Raw genomic sequence first — 15,607 nt, 5'->3', positions numbered from 1 at the left:
AATAATAATCATAATAATAATAATAATAATCCTTTGCATTGAACAGAATGAAACAGAGAGAGAGAGTGAGAGTGTGTGAATGGAGCCTATTCATCGCTGTTTGCCCATCTCTCGGTCTGAGCTAGAATCTTGGCCTGTGGGGAGGGAGGGGGAGAAGGAGAGAGGGGGAGGGAGTTGCGGGGCGGGGGCTGTGAATGGCAGATTGTGTGTGCAGGACAGTGCGTAGGAGGTGCCCCCAACCCCCTCATTAGGTGGAGACAAATGGGGCCTAAGCCTTACATTACAGGACATTATGTCACTCGGCAAGGAATGTGCTACAGAGAGAGAGAGAGAGAGACTGAGCTGCACAATAACAATCACATCGCGAGATTTTGTTTGCATAGGGATTGCGGAGGTCTGAGAACCGAACACACCCCACGGCACAGCTTCCCACCCTGCACCCTCTCACCCCACCCTGGGGAGAGGGAGAGAGAGAGAGAGAGTGAGAGAGAATCGTCCCATAATGGTGTCCTGTAGCTCAGTGGTCAGGGCCCTCGCCTCGCAAGCGAGAGGACCCGGGTTCGATTCCCGGGCGGGTCGGGCGAAACATTGGGCAAGTTTCCTTACTCCACAGCAGTTTACCCAGCAGCGATTAGTCGATTGTTAGTCGATTGGCGGATCACTTTTCTGGGGGTAATATTCCCTTTAATAAATAATAATTTGGTCACGACTGTGCGTGGGACGCTGCTGTGCACAATTGGCTGCCGTGTTGTGCCGGCAAAATACACAGTCACTACACTTTACAGTATATTCTGTGAAGCGCTCCGAGACGTCTCAACTAACGTGATAGGTCACTGTATCAAATGCAAGGATTACTATTATTATTATATATTATTTCCTAACAGAAATCTATCTAATTTATTCTTGAAACAAACGTGCACAATCACTGACACACACTCACTGACACACACACACACAGAGACACACACACAGACACACACCGACACACTGATGACTTCATACGCTGTGGTATGTTATTGAAACCAAGGGATTCGCACAGATTCCCGCTGCGTCGCGCTCTCCCATGAAGCCAGGCCTGAGCTATGTCAGGAATGTCGGCCCCTCGTGCCTCGTTTGAAATCTGGAGACCGCGGGGATTAGAGCAGCTCCGGGATCTGGGGTGGATTTAAAGGGACATCAGGGGCTTGGAGCTCAGTGCCTCCAGCGAGGACGACTGTGGAGCGAGTGACTGATTGTCGGCCAGATTGTCGGGGGATCGAACAGCCCCGCGGGAGCTTTAACACCCCAGACGGGGAGTGAGGTTTCACGTCTCAGCCTCAAGGATGGCGTCTCCGTCAACGCAAACCCCCCTCCCCTCCACCCCCGGCGCTGCTCTGGAGTGTCAGCTTGGACTGTGTGATTCCAAGTCCCGAGGTGGGGGATCGAACCCACAACCGTCTGACTCAGAGGCGAGAGAGCGCGAGTGAGAGTGTGAGCTCCAGGACTGAGCCAGGCTGACACACAAACTTCGCCTGCAGGACACACAGTGACTACACTGGCCTGCGAGTCGCTGGGAGACAGTTTCGTGGCGAGTTATAGAGTTCCTGGCTCAGCTGCGACCGTCGTATTAAACTTTACTCCACACCGTCCTGACAGATGATGTGATAAGCAAACAAGCGGGAGCCGAGTTTTGTTAACGGGTTAAGAGGCCAGTTATTAGTCCTGTCCATCTCTCTCTGTCTGAGAGACCAGGAGAGAGAGAGAGAGAAAGACTGAGCTGGGGGAGAGATAAAAAAGAGAGAAGAGAGAAGAGGGAGGGATGGGGAGTGGGTTTCCATACAATCCTCAATAAGGTGAACAATAACCGTTTCATGAGCTACAGACGGAGACAGAGCTCACACCCCCTCATGTCAGTGCTCACTTCCCCCCTCAGAGCTCTGTAAACAGAGGAGTTTTTTCTCACATCCTCCCCCTGATAACCCCACAGCTTCCCCAAAGCTTCAGGAGTCAACCTCACTAACCTGCTGACTGGTCATGTCTTCTACCCCGGCTGCCAATATCCAGCCAGTGGGGTAATCACCGTTAATTGGTCTCTAACTAACTGTCCCTGAATTGTGGGGTGGGGGGGATTGTTGACCGGAATACACGGGGGGAGAGAAGCTTTGACCCAGGGCCTTATCACGTCTTCGAGATGCCTCAAAGTGCTTCGCAGGACACACTGTAAAGTGAATTGACTGTGTATTTTGTGGGCGAAACGCGGCAGCTGATTGCGCACAGCAACGTCCCCACAAACTGCTGTGGATTGAGTGACCAAATTATTGTTTTTTTGAAGGGATTATTGCCAATCGACTAATGACCGGGTTCCTACTGATTGCCGGTAAACAGAGGCGCGTGTGTCTGTGTTTGTGTGTGTGTGGGGGGGGGGTAAGGAAACCCCACCCTGACCTGCCCAGGAATCGAACCCAGGTTCTGTCGCTTGCGAGGGGAGCACTCTAACTACTGAGCTACAGGACTTGGCTTAATTCTCACCCGAAAGACAGGGGGTCTTGGACAATGGAGCCCTTTGGCCCCCTCCTCGACCCACCTCACCCCACGCCCCTCGCGCCCCCACCCACCACAGGTCCTGCCCTGGGCACTAGCCTGGCCCTGTGAGTTGGTCTGGGGAATCGCCATCCTGTGTGTATTGACAGACGTGTGTAATAACAGCAGCCCTGGACTGTACGTTCCTTCCCTCGGGACAGACTGAGTCAGAACAGAACATGGTTATATAAAGGTTCGTCTCACATCAGTCACAGGTTTAGTAATAAAGTTCTGACAAAGAACCGTGGACCCGAAACTTTGACTCACTTTCTTCTCTCCATAGATGCTGCCTGACCTGCCGAGGGTTCCCGGCCACTTCTGCTTTTGTTGCAGGTTTAGTGAAGCTCAGCACAGAGCGGTCGGTCGGCCAGTGTCCTGGTCATCTCTCGGCTTGATTTAGGCAAGTTTCCTCACTCCACACACACGCCTCTGCTTACCTAACAGCAAGTAGGAACCCGGTTGTTAGCCGATGGGTGGATCGCTTTTCCGGGGGTAATATTTATTATTCACTCAACCCACGGCTGTTTGTGGGGCCGTCGCTGGGCGCAAGTGGCTACCGCGTTTCGCCCGCAAAATACACAGTCACTACATTTTACAGTGTGTCCTGTGAAGCGCTTTGAGACGTCTCGAAGACGTGATAAGGCGCCGGGTCAAATGCAAGGTTTATTATGATGATGATTATTATTATTGTTATCCCCACATGAGTCAAGTCTCTCCACACTTTACACATAAACTATCTCCTTCCTGAAGCCCTGCCATGGTTGGTGGGTGCGTGGGTGTGTGTCGGGCTGTTGGGGAGAGACTGAGGGCTGGTGACGGTTGGGTGGTGGTGTGGCTGATGGAGAGACTGAGGCGTGAAGGAGCTTTGGAGCGGAGCGGAGTGGAACGGAACGAGCAGAACAGAGGAGGAACAAGTGGAGAGGGGATAAGGATTACAATGGAATGTGCTGAGACGTGGACAAAACAAAAGGCAATTTGCTGGTCTGGGCAGGTGCTCACACACGGTGAGTTAATGCCGAATGGTTTACACAATGGTGGGAGGGAAGGAGGGAGAGAGGGATAGAGAGAGAGAGAGAGAGAGAGACCCAAACGCCTCGTCATTGATCGATTTCCCAACAGGAACGCTGCTGTCTCCTTCCATATAGACACAATCCCAGGCTCCACCCCAGCCAACTGCACACAGAACAACACCGTTTATTATAAGAATAAGAATAATTAACAATGATAATCCTGGCATTTGACCCAGGGCTCATCACGTCTTCGAGACGTCTCAAAGCGCTTCACGGGACGCACTGTAAAGTGAAGTGACTGTATAGTTGGTGGGCGAAATGCGGCAGCCGATTGCGCCCAGCGACGTCCCACAAACAGTCGTGGATTGAGCGAGGGATTTAGTTATTTAGTTTGGGTGGGGGGGATTGTTGGCCAGGAAACTGGGAGAGAGAGAGAAAGAGAAATTCCCTTCTCTTTTCCCCTTTAACGCCCACCAACGTCTCACTCAAAGGACGGAGCCGCTGATAATGCAATGCTCTTCCTCTCCTCCACCCCACCCTCCCCGGGTACTGTACTGCGGCTCAAAGACCTCCACCCCCGAGAGAGAGGTGGGATAGACACCGGGGAGGCACGTGTGTGTGTGTGTGTGTGTGTGGGGGGGGGGGGGGCGGTTATCTCACTCAGAACAGAACACATTGCATTTTACTGTTCCTTGTCAGCGCTTTTCACTCATCTTAATCCCCAATAAGAGATGTTGTTTGTGCGACAGCTTCAGGGAGCGTTAGCGCCAGCAAAGCTCGCCTTCTGTCCGTATCTCCCTCCCTCCCCTCCTTTGTGAGATCCTCCCTCCCTCCCTCCCTCCCTCTCGCTCTCTCTCTCTTTCTTTCTCTCCTTTGTGCACCGGCCTGCGTCTCGCTCTCGCCTCCGAGTCAGAAGGTCGTGTGGGTTCGAGCTCCCACTTTATGGGTCTTGGAGCTCAAAATATACACTCACTGCACTTTACAGTAATAGTCTGTGAAAGCGCTTTGAGACGTCTCGCAGAGCTGATAAGGGCTTGTATCAAATGCAAGGATTATTATTATTATTATTATTATTAAAAATCTCACGGCGCGATTGGAAAAAGAGAGGAGTCGTGCGCTAGAGCAGCAGCTTAGAGTTCCTGATGTGTGGGCTCGAACCCACAAACTCCTGAGTCAGGGAGCAGCAGACCAACCAAGTGAGCGAGACAGCGCGAGGGAGCGAGCGAGTGAGCGAGGGAGTGAGCGAGTGAGTGAGCGAGGGAGTGAGCGAGTGAGCGAGGGTGAGCGAGTGAGCCAGGCTAACACCTCGCTTCGCTGCTGCCACCTGCAGAAGTGAAAAACAAGCAGTTATTTCACAAGACGGCGTTTCGCAACCTTGAAATGCGTCGATAGGCACATTCGGTTCTTTGACGTATAGTGTGTGTGTGTCAGGCAGGTCGATGTCTTACACAAGACCCACTCATCATCAGTCGCCGTTGTGTAAACACTGCTCTGCCAGCACAGGCATCAAAGTCAGAGAGAGCCAACTGCCAGCATCACCCGCATGTGTGTTTATAATCGCCATCAATAAAAAGGGAGTCCTGTAGCTCAGCGGTTAGAGCACTCGCCTCGCTAGCAAGAGGACCTGGGTTTGATTCCCGGGCAGGACAGGACAGGGTAAGCCCATAGGCAAGTGTCCTTACTCCACGCACGCGCCTGTTTACCGGCAGTCAGTAGGAACCTGGTTGTTAGTCGATTGGCGGATGGCTTTTCCGGGGGTAATAATCCCTTCAAAAAAAATTTGGACGCTCACCCCATGACTGTTTGTGGGGACAGACGCTGCGGTGCGCAATTGGCTGCCGTGTTTCACCCACAAAATACAGTCACTGCACTTTACAGTATATTCTGTGAAGCGCTTTGAGACGTCTCGAAGAAGCGATAAGGCGCTGCATCAAAGGCAAAGAGTATTATTATTGTCTTTATAGACGAACATGGCCAGACAGTTATGCAATAATAATAAGTTATATAATAATCCTTGCATTTGATATAGGGCCTTATCACGTCATCGGGACGTCTCAAAGCGCTTCACAGAGCATACTCTCTACCTTTCTCTCTCTCACATTCTCTCTCTCGCTGACTCGCTCTCTCTCCCTCTCCAACACACACATTCTCTCTCTTGCTACGTGGCAGCTCACACCGCCATGAGCCACCCCTTTGTACCCTGGTTATCTCGAACCCAAACCCGGAAATCTCCTGACGAGGCCACCGGTGAATCTTTCATCTCCAGGTGACCGAGATAATGACGGGGTTTATTGCTGACGCCCACGGCCCAATCTCCTGTGCTTAACAGCCTCTCACCAGGTTCCCACGCGTCCATTCCCACATCACAGCCCCCGCCAGGGGAGCACACACTCTCCTCTTATCTCTCCCCCCCCCCCCCTCCTGGGGATCAATTGCAACATCCTTTATTGCATGTCGTTGTCTCAGCTACACCTTGGACCTGTCAGAGAATGACGTATAACAGGAGCTATTTATCCATCCCACTGGAGCTTTCTCTCGCTCTCTCTCTCTCGCCCACAAAACACACAGTCACTACACTTCCTCTATCTCTCTGCCTCTCCCTCTTCCTTCCCCATTTTCAGGTCATACCTAAAGACCTTCCTCTTTGACCGTATTGACAGTCACTTCCCTCCTCCCCTCTCCTCCGCAACCCACCCCCCTCACCGCCCCCCTCACCCCCCCTGCCCCACACCCCGGCTCGGTGTCATGCACCGCCCCTGTCAAACGTTCTAGGACGCTGCCCAGTGCCAGGGGGTGGGGGGGCGCTGTGTAAACGCAAGTTGTTGTTGTTATTCACCTTTGTGGCATTCAAATCAAACTCCCCGCACTCCCCCCCCCACCCCCAAAAATACTGCGTTCTTCCAGAGTCTAGAGACACATCACCCTCTCCCCTCCCCCCAGTAGTCTACCCTCAGCCACAGTCTCTGACCCAAGTGATTCTCAACCTTGAGTTGGTGCCGAGAAGGGGGTGTGGAGGTCGTTAAGGAGCAGCGCCGCCTGGTGGGTATCAGCGGGTACGGCCTCCCCACCCCCCCCCCCCGACCCGCAGTTATTATGATAGCCCTCAGTGATTATCTTGGGGTTTGACCCCAGGATTTGCCTCATCGCATCTTCGAGACGTCTCAAAGCGCTTCACAGGACACACTGTAAAGCGCGGCGACTGTGCGTGTGCTTTGTGGGCGAAACTTGGCAGCAAATTGTTCTTATTTTTTTTCTCGAAGGGATTACGCCCCCCCCTTCCCCCCCCCGGAAAAGCGATCCGCCAATCGATTAACAAACAGGTCCCTCCTGACTGCTGGGTAAACAGAGGCGTGTGTGTGAGTGTGTCTCTGTGTGTGTGTCTGTGTGTGTGGGGAGTAGGAAAACTTGCCCAAGGTTTCGCCCTGACCTGACCCGCCCGGGAATCGAACCCGGGTCCTCTCGCTCGCTCGCGAGGGGTCTAACCCCTGAGCTAGAGGGGCTGTGGGGTGCGAGGCGAGGGGTCTAACCCCTGAGCTACAGGGGCTGTGGGGTGCGAGGGGAGGGTCTAACCCCTGAGCTACAGGGGCTGTGGGGTGCGAGGCGAGGGGTCTAACCCCTGAGCTACAGGGGCTGTGGGGTGCGAGGCGAGGGGTCTAACCCCTGAGCTACAGGGGCTGTGGGGTGCGAGGCGAGGGGTCTAACCCCTGAGCTACAGGGACTCCACAAAGTAGAGCAAAGCAGGAGGATGGGAGAAGCTGGAGCCTGGATGAGTAATGGACAGACAGCTGGTAAATCCAACAGGGAAATGATTCTCCGCAGGCTGCTGTGTTGTCTCGGCCTCCTTTGTGCCAACCGCACTCACGGTGCTGCCGCTCAGCTCCTCTCAGCCGGTGCTGATCACCGCTTTACACTGAATCTATTCACTCGTTCTCTCTGTGAATGAACTCGGGACGTGCGAGCAAGCGATCACTAAATGCTAAACGCACAAAGACCCCACGCACATTTACACACATACGCACAGCCAAGTGCGCCCCCCACCCCATCCCCCCCACCGCCTCCCCACCCCATCCCCCCCAAACTGGGACTTTCTCCCTCCTGGCTGACAATCCCCCAAATTAAATAAATTATCATTCCTTCACTCCTACGGCTGTTTGCGGGGACGTCACTGTGCGCAAATCAGCTGCCGCATCCTCTCACAAAACACACAGTTACTACACTTTACAGCGTGGTGAAACTCCTGCGAAGCGCTTCGAGAGACAATCCCCCTGGCCCCTGACGTGAAAGGGGGTTGGGTATAATCAGGGCGAGAATGATTATCAGTAATAATAAGTTATTTACAACAATGAATAATAATAATAATAATAAAAGTAATTGTGAATGAAGGGAAAACCGGAAACTGCGAGGAAATTAAATCTGCATCAGAAAGGATGACTCATTTGGCCGCAGTTTTCCTGATGCCTTTTAATGTCAAGGTGGCATTGCCGGCCGGGCTGAGACCAGGCGGAATTCCGGGGGCCCTCTAACTGTGACTGTGACTCATCCCCAAACAATGAATGAAAGTGATGTATGTGTGTTTTTCAGGGAATTGTGGAGGACAGAAAGGAGCCCAAGTGAAAAAACACTCACGCTGGGAGCCAGTGACGCAGCTGAGAATACAAACAGGAGTAAAGACGCTGCCCAACTGTGCCTCCAATTGTCCTTGACGTCAGTGGTGAGAAGATGTTAACACAAGCTCTCTCTCTCTTTCTCTCTCTCTCTTTTACTGACTCGCTCGCTCTCGGAGGGCCTACAGACAGCTGGTGGGGAGGACAGACCAGTTTATATAATAATAATAATAATAATAATAATCCTTGCATTTGATACAGCGCTTTTCACGTCTTCTCGATGTCCCAAAGCGCTTCACAGAACACACTGTAAAGTGGATTGACTGTATATTTGTGGGCGAACGCGGCATTTACGCAGTACTTTTCACGTCGGGAGGACCTCCCAAAGCACTGGACAGCCAGTGATGGGGGTTAGGACTAGGAAGGGGTGGAGCAGGACGTATGTGTATGTCATTGAGAGAGTCCAGCTTGAGACAAGGTCTCCTAGAGACAGCTGTGTGTGTGCGTGTGTGTATACACAACAAACATCCCCAACCACCGCTCAGAGTAACGGCAGCAACACAATGGCGTGTGTGTGTGTGTGTTCAACAAGACACTCCCAGGGAGGGGGTTGGAGGAGTCACCTGGCTCCCTCTCCCTCTCCCTCTCATACTTACCAGAGCCTGTGTGGTTCTGTCTCAGTCGCAGCGTGGCTCAGTGGTAGCGCTCTCGCTCTCTTGCCTCCACATCAGGGGGCTTTGTGAGCACAGACAGTCTGGGCTGATGCTCCAACACAGTGCTGGGGTGGGGTGGGGGAGGGAAGAGAGAGGGAACAATGTGTTGTCGGAGGTGCCATCCTTCAAATGAGACGTTAAACCCACCCCTGGGATCCGTGAATGCTCGGGGAACGACTATGGAGGCCTATAGCTCCGTGGTTACAGTACTCGCCTCGCAAGCGTGTGTGGGTTCTATTCCCAGCCGGGCAAAAGGTTGCACAAGTTTCCTTACTCCACGCACACACACTCCTATTTACTTACTGCCTCTGATTACCAGCAGTCAGTAGGAAACTGGTTTGTGGATTGGCGGATCGCTTTTCAGGGGGTAATAATCCCTTCAAAAAAAACAATAATAATGATTTGGTCGCTCAATCCACGACTGTTTGTGGGGACACTGCTGTGCGCAATTGGCTGCCGCATTTCGCCCACAAATATACAGTCAGTTCAGTTTATGCTGTGAAGCGCTTTGAGACGTCGCGATGACCTGTATCAAATGTGAAGATTATTATTAAAGATTGAGGCTGAGTTAGGGGATGTTTTCCGCTCCCTGTATAATTGCTACCTCGCTCTGCCTCGCTGGCCTATAATCTCCTCGGCTGCTTTCACAACACACGGGCCCGGATTTACACAACACAGGAGGGGCGACTGCAAACACAATGTTTAACTGTTAGACATCCCTGTCACCATGCTATATAATAATAATGTGTTACTATAATATAATAATAATCCTTGCATTTCATACAGAGCATTTAACATTGAGAGGATGTCTCAAAGGATTTACTGTGACATGTAGTGATTGTGTATTATGTTTGTGAGTGTGTGTGCGTGTGTGCGAGTGTGTGCATGCTTGTGTAAGTGTGTGAGTGATTTTTGTGCGCTTGTGAGTGTGTGTGAGGTTGCGAGTGTTTGAGTATGTGAATGTGTGTAATTGTGAGTTTGCGAGTGAGTGTGTGTGAGTGAGTGTGTGAGTGTATGAGTGTGTGTCAGTGTGTGTGTTTGCAAGTGAGTGTGTGTAAGTGTGTGAGTCTGTGTGTCAGTGTGTGAGTGTGAATGTGGGCGTGTGAGTGTCCTGACCCCTTTCCTGCTAAACCCTGGGTCAGTCACTAATTAGAAACTCTGGGTAATGAAATCCTTCCTAGTTTCTGTCCTGAGCCGTGTCTGTAGCTCCGCTGCCCAGTGTGTCCACGTGCCCTGCTCTGTGTTTACTCTCCGGTGTCGGCTGTCGTGGTTTCAGTAACTCAGACATCTTCTCAGAGGCTGCAAGGAACCGAGAAACAGCTGCCACAATTCACCTTCTCGTAAGACCGAGCGAAAGCGAGTCAGAGAGTGAGAGAGAGCGCAGATAATGATCAGCTCTGCAGTTAGAGCTAACTATCTGTTTGTCTGTGTGTTTTCCCCTCTCTGTCTCTCTTCTCTTTCTCTTCTTTCTCTCTCTCTCTCTGTGCATCTATAACTATCTCTCTGTGTATCTCTCTGTACCTTTACCTATTGACACAGTGCCAACCCGCCCACTCCCTCCGCTCAGCAGGCACTGGCCTGTTCCACATCCCATTTAAATAAATTTCACTATAAACCCCGATAAACCCAGGCCCCATCTGAGAGGCCCATTAATCCTACACCAACAAATCTCACAGCTCGGTCAGCTGTCTCCTCACTTATGTCAGTGAGATTAACAGCACAGCCAATTATTACATCAGTGAGTGCAATGAGGCTGTGTGTGTATCTAATGATAATCCTTTGCATTTATATCCCGTGAAGCACTTTGAGAAGTCAAATGAGGCGCTGAATCAAATGCTAGGATTATTATTATTATTATGATGCTTGCGGGGGGGGTCTCTCATTGCGATTCATTCATTCCGATGCATCGAGATCCAGTGCATCGCATTGCGATGCGATTCAGTTGGATGCATTGGGTTGCGTTTCAAGGCGCTGGGTTGTGTTGGGTTGGATGGTGTTGTGTTGGGTGGATCGTGTTGTGTTGGGTCGGGTTGTGTTGAGTTGTATTGGGTCGGGTTGTGTTGGGTTATGTAGGGTTGTGTTATGTTGGGTTGTGTTATGTTGGGTTGGGTCGGGTTGTGTTGTGTTGGGTCGGGTTGTGTTGGGTCGGATCGGGTTGTGTTGGGTCGGGTCGGGTTGTGTTGTGTTGGGTTGGATCAGGTTGTGTTGGGTTGCTTTGGGTTGGGTTGTGTTGTGTTGGGTTGTGTTGGGTTGTGTTGTGTTGGGTTGGGTTGTGTTGGGTCGTGTTGGGTTGTGTTGTGTTGTGTTGGGTCGGGTTTTGAGGCCATGTGGGGCTGCGTTGCGATGGATGGAGGTGAGAGAATGGAAGTGATTGTGGGGACATGTCAGTCTGTACCTGACACACCATAGAGGAGGAGGTGGTGGTGGTGGTGGTGGTGTGTGAGCGCCACCTACTGCTCAGACACGTCACTGCCACAGTCCAGAATTGGGATCTTTGTTGGTTTGTTGCGCAAATAATAACAAATGAAAAACAAAAAACAGATTAAAAAAAATCCTTCCATTTGACCAGCGCCTTATCAGGTCTTCGAGGCATCTCAAAGCTCTTCCCAGGATACACTGTAAGGTCAACCTACTGTGTATTTTGTGGGCGAAACGCTCCCTGATGCCCATCCGTCACTTCCCCTTCTCCTAAGCTGAAACGACGACAACAACTTGCATTTACACAGAGCCCCATCCCACAGGGCAGCGTCCCAGAGTGTTTGGACAGTGGCGGAGCACGATGCCAAGCCGGGGCAGGGGGGCGGTGACCGTGGAAGGTCTGTGATCTGAAGATGGGGAGGGAAAGGGGCAAAGCAGAGAGTGAGAGGGAGAATGTACCAGAGTCGGAAACGTCGGAGCTGGGCAAAATGAGAGTAACGTGCGTAACTTGATTCCTCTTTGCGGCTGTTTCGTGGGGATGTCGCCGCGCGCAAACTGGTTTGCTCTCCCACCAAGAATGCGCAGCCACTACACTTGACAGTGAGCCCTGTGAAGCCCTCCCGATGTGAAGGGGGCAGTTTCGACAGCGAGGAATATGTAAGGAACTTGTTAGAGGAAAATGATGCCCCGCAGCTCGACTCCCACACACTGAAGCCCACCCGTAAACAGCTACTGCCTTTGTGCACGGCTTTATTTTGGAAACTAACAAACCATCAGTAAACCTCAGCTGCGGGGATGTTGAAGTCGCCCACGCAGGGGGGGGACGGGGGCGAGAGGGGGAATGATGGTCCTTCTTGCGTTCTCTCCAATCCATCTGAAAAGGGATGCAGTGTGTATTCAGCCTCCAATCCTGTCCCCCAATCTTACCCCAGGGCCGAACGCCTGAAATCTCCTCGGAAACAGAATCCGTGGAGTTTTTATACATTTACAGTGGCTGGAGAGGGTGAGAAAGTGAGAGAGAGTGGGAGAGAAAGAGAGAGGCGAGATGGAGGGAAAACATAAAAAGAGAGCTAGAGAAAGAGCGAGATAGATAGAGAAAGAAAGAGAGTGAGAGAGAGAGAAAGAGGGCGAAGACAGAAAGAGGGGAAGAGAGATGCAGGAAGAGAGAAGATAGAGAAAGAGAAAATGAGAGAGAAAGTGGGGGTGGGGGGGGGGTGGGGGGGCAGAAAGAGCGAGAGCGAGATAGAGATAGAGATAGAGATAGAGATCGAGAGCGCGCACACACAGAATGTTTATTTAGATTGCGTGTGAGTGTTGTGTGGGCGGGTGCAGAAGGAGGCAAAGTTGCTTAGCAGAGCAGCAGCGTGCACTATTTGGAGACAGTAAATTCACTGTAGCCAGGATTTTGCCGAGCGCTTTGATGGGTAGAGCGTGCAGAATGTCTATTTAGAGGCTGCTATGTGTGGGCAGAGACTCCAAGGCTGTCTTTCAGTCCCTGAAAATCTCGATTGAATTCATTTGCAGGATTAATGTGCGCTCTGTTGTCGACGTCAGCGTTTAGTAGCTCAGCTACGTGGAGTTTCAGTGTTAGTGCGAAAGACGTGTTGTGGTGTAGGCAACAACAACAGCTAATGACGTTTACGCTGAGCCTTTCACGTGGGGAGGACGTCCCAAGGCGCTGGACAGTCAGGGAATTGGAACCGAGCTGGGGGTTGGGATCAGGATGGCGGGTGGGGGCAGAGAGCGTGGGGTTAGGAGGGTGGCCCAAGGCGCGGTCGAAGAGGAGACGTGCCTCGAAGGAGGCGTTCCACCAACTCGCTTTTATACAGCGCCCTTCAGGCAGGAAGTGGACAGGTGCATTCTGTGCGCAGATATCAGCAGCTAATCCATGCCAATGGCTGCTAATCATCCCTTCCTCTTGTTGCTCCCTCCTACCTCTCCGACCTACTATCCCCCTACTTACCTGCCCGTACCCTCCGTTCCTCTGGCTCCAGTCTGCTCTACATCCCCCGCCCCAACCGCCCGACCATCGGTGGCCTTCAGCCTCTCAGTCCCGAGGCTCTGGAACTCCATCCCCAGTGCCTTCGCCGCTTCCTATCTTTCCTCCTTCAAGGCCGGTGTCAAGGCCTTTCTCTTTGACCTTCAGCCTTCAGCTCCGCTCTCGACTCTCTACCCCCTCCTCGCTCCCTCCCTTCCTTCCCCTCACCCTGACCATTTCCCCCCTCCTCGGGTCCTGACCCAACTGTCCAGTGCCTTGGGATGTCCTCCCGACGTGAAAGGCGCTCTATAAATGAAATCTTGTTGTTGTTGTTGTTGAAAGGCCAGGGCAGCTGCATTGCATGCAAATCCGCAGCCTACATGTCAGAGGCAGAACCTGAGCCAAGGAGATTGACAAGCACTGCCTCGGGTTTGGAGACAGAGGAAATTATAAGATACAATAAAGCAGAACAGACGTGGGTGTCGGCCTGGCTCAGTCGCTCGCCCTTTGGGTCGGAAGGTTGTGGGTTCAAAGCCCCCTCATAACCCCTGTGGCGACTTGATCTTAGAGTCCAGGCGGGCGAGAGAGAGAGTGAGAGAGAGAGAGAAATTGAAAGCAATGGGTGACCCAATTCAATAGAGGAGAAAGAGAAACCCACTCAGCCACTTTGAATAGAGTGTTTGAGCCCAGTGTGTGGGCAGGCGGGGGCGGGGAGGGGGAAAGGTGGGGGCCTTGTCATTGTTTGCTGAACCCCCAAGGCAATAGCCCTGAGCTGTTTAACACTTAGGACTCTGTTTTTTGAGGAGGGGGAGTGTTATTTTGTTTGCATCTTTTTATTTGTGGCGTGGGCGTAGTAAATGTCAGCTCCTGACATTGAGTCCAAAATGCGGTTTAATCACACTTCAAGCAATTAAATAATAATAATAATAACCTTTACATTTGATACGGTGCCCTTCACATCAGGAGGACATCTCAAAGGGTTTCACGGGATTTTTACTGTGTGTTTTGGAGGTAAACAAGGCATCTGATTAGCGCACTGTGACAGCGTCCTGTCATGAGAGAGAGAGAGAAAGAGAGATTGATATTGGAAGGATCATTATTATTAATAATAAAAATCCTTACATTTGATATAGCGCCTTGCCATGTAGTTGAAGAGCCTCGAAGTGCTTTACAGGATCTACTGTAAAGTCTAGTGACTGTGGATGAAACGAAGCAGCCAATTGCGCTCAGCAGTGTCCCACAAACAGCATTATTATTATTTTTATTATTTAGTGTATTAACCCCATGGGCTGGTCTGACTGTACCCGGTGTTGTGTTTGCCATTCCACATGTAGCCACCATGCAGCGCCGCAGTACCCCCACGCCAAGTCCATTAAAGATTTTTTGGGGGGTCCAAATTGCGTGAATCTGGCAACTTCACGTTGAAGAATCGACACTTTCGAAAGCAGAATCTGCTTCGGAGGGTAACTAGCGACGAGCTCGGCAACGGAGTGTTGGAATCTACTCCACCCTTCCCAGCTTGTTTGGGCACAGCGATGCTGCTTAAGAGCCAATAGCCCCGCGAGAAATCTTTAACATGGACGTTAGTTAAAGATCTCCCGCGGCATTATTGGAAAACAGAAGGGAGTTTTTCCCTCTCCAAGAGTCCTGGCCGACAGTTCCTCCCCAATTCCAAACACAAACGGTCTTTTTCTGTGCTATGAATTTCTATGGTTCTATTGTTTATGTGGAAACGACACTTTGCCCATCTGGTTTTGCTGATGTTGATTCCTAGATAGGCGGAGGGGGGTTTGTTGGTTTTGCTGCGAGCTTTAACTCGCACACACAACGGGAAAGGGGTGTGTTCCCAATTTCACAATCGCCCGAACAAAGGAAAGAAGCTTAGAAACCAATGTTTGGCGCCTACAACAGCAACAACAAGAAGAAAATTGCATTTGTGTGGCGCCCTTCACGTCGGGAGGACATCCCAAGCCGCTGAAACCCACAGGTTCTCGTCTTTATTTCGTCTGAACTCAAGTTATGTTCAAATAAAAACTGGAAGTGGGGAGTGACACAGAGTGTAATATTGGGGGCGACAGGAAGGTTGAGTTTCACACGAAGGGGAGAGTGGAAAACCGGAACCCTCTCTCCCCCGAAAGGCTGCGATTCAATCACATTGTCAACAACGACGACGACGACAACAACAACAACAAGATGCCCTTCACGCGGGGTAGTGTCCCGCATGAAGACTGAGGTGGATAGATGTTTGTTAGGTCAGGGTGTCCAGGGACATGGGGCAAAGGCGGGTAACTAGAGTCGAGGTACAGATCAGCCGTGATCTGATGG

The sequence above is a fragment of the Callorhinchus milii genome, unplaced genomic scaffold (genome assembly GCF_018977255.1).
Source record: "Callorhinchus milii isolate IMCB2004 unplaced genomic scaffold, IMCB_Cmil_1.0 Scaffold21, whole genome shotgun sequence".
NCBI lineage: Eukaryota > Metazoa > Chordata > Chondrichthyes > Chimaeriformes > Callorhinchidae > Callorhinchus > Callorhinchus milii.
The sequence above is the reverse complement of the archived record's forward strand: the minus strand, read 5'-3'. Positions refer to the sequence as shown.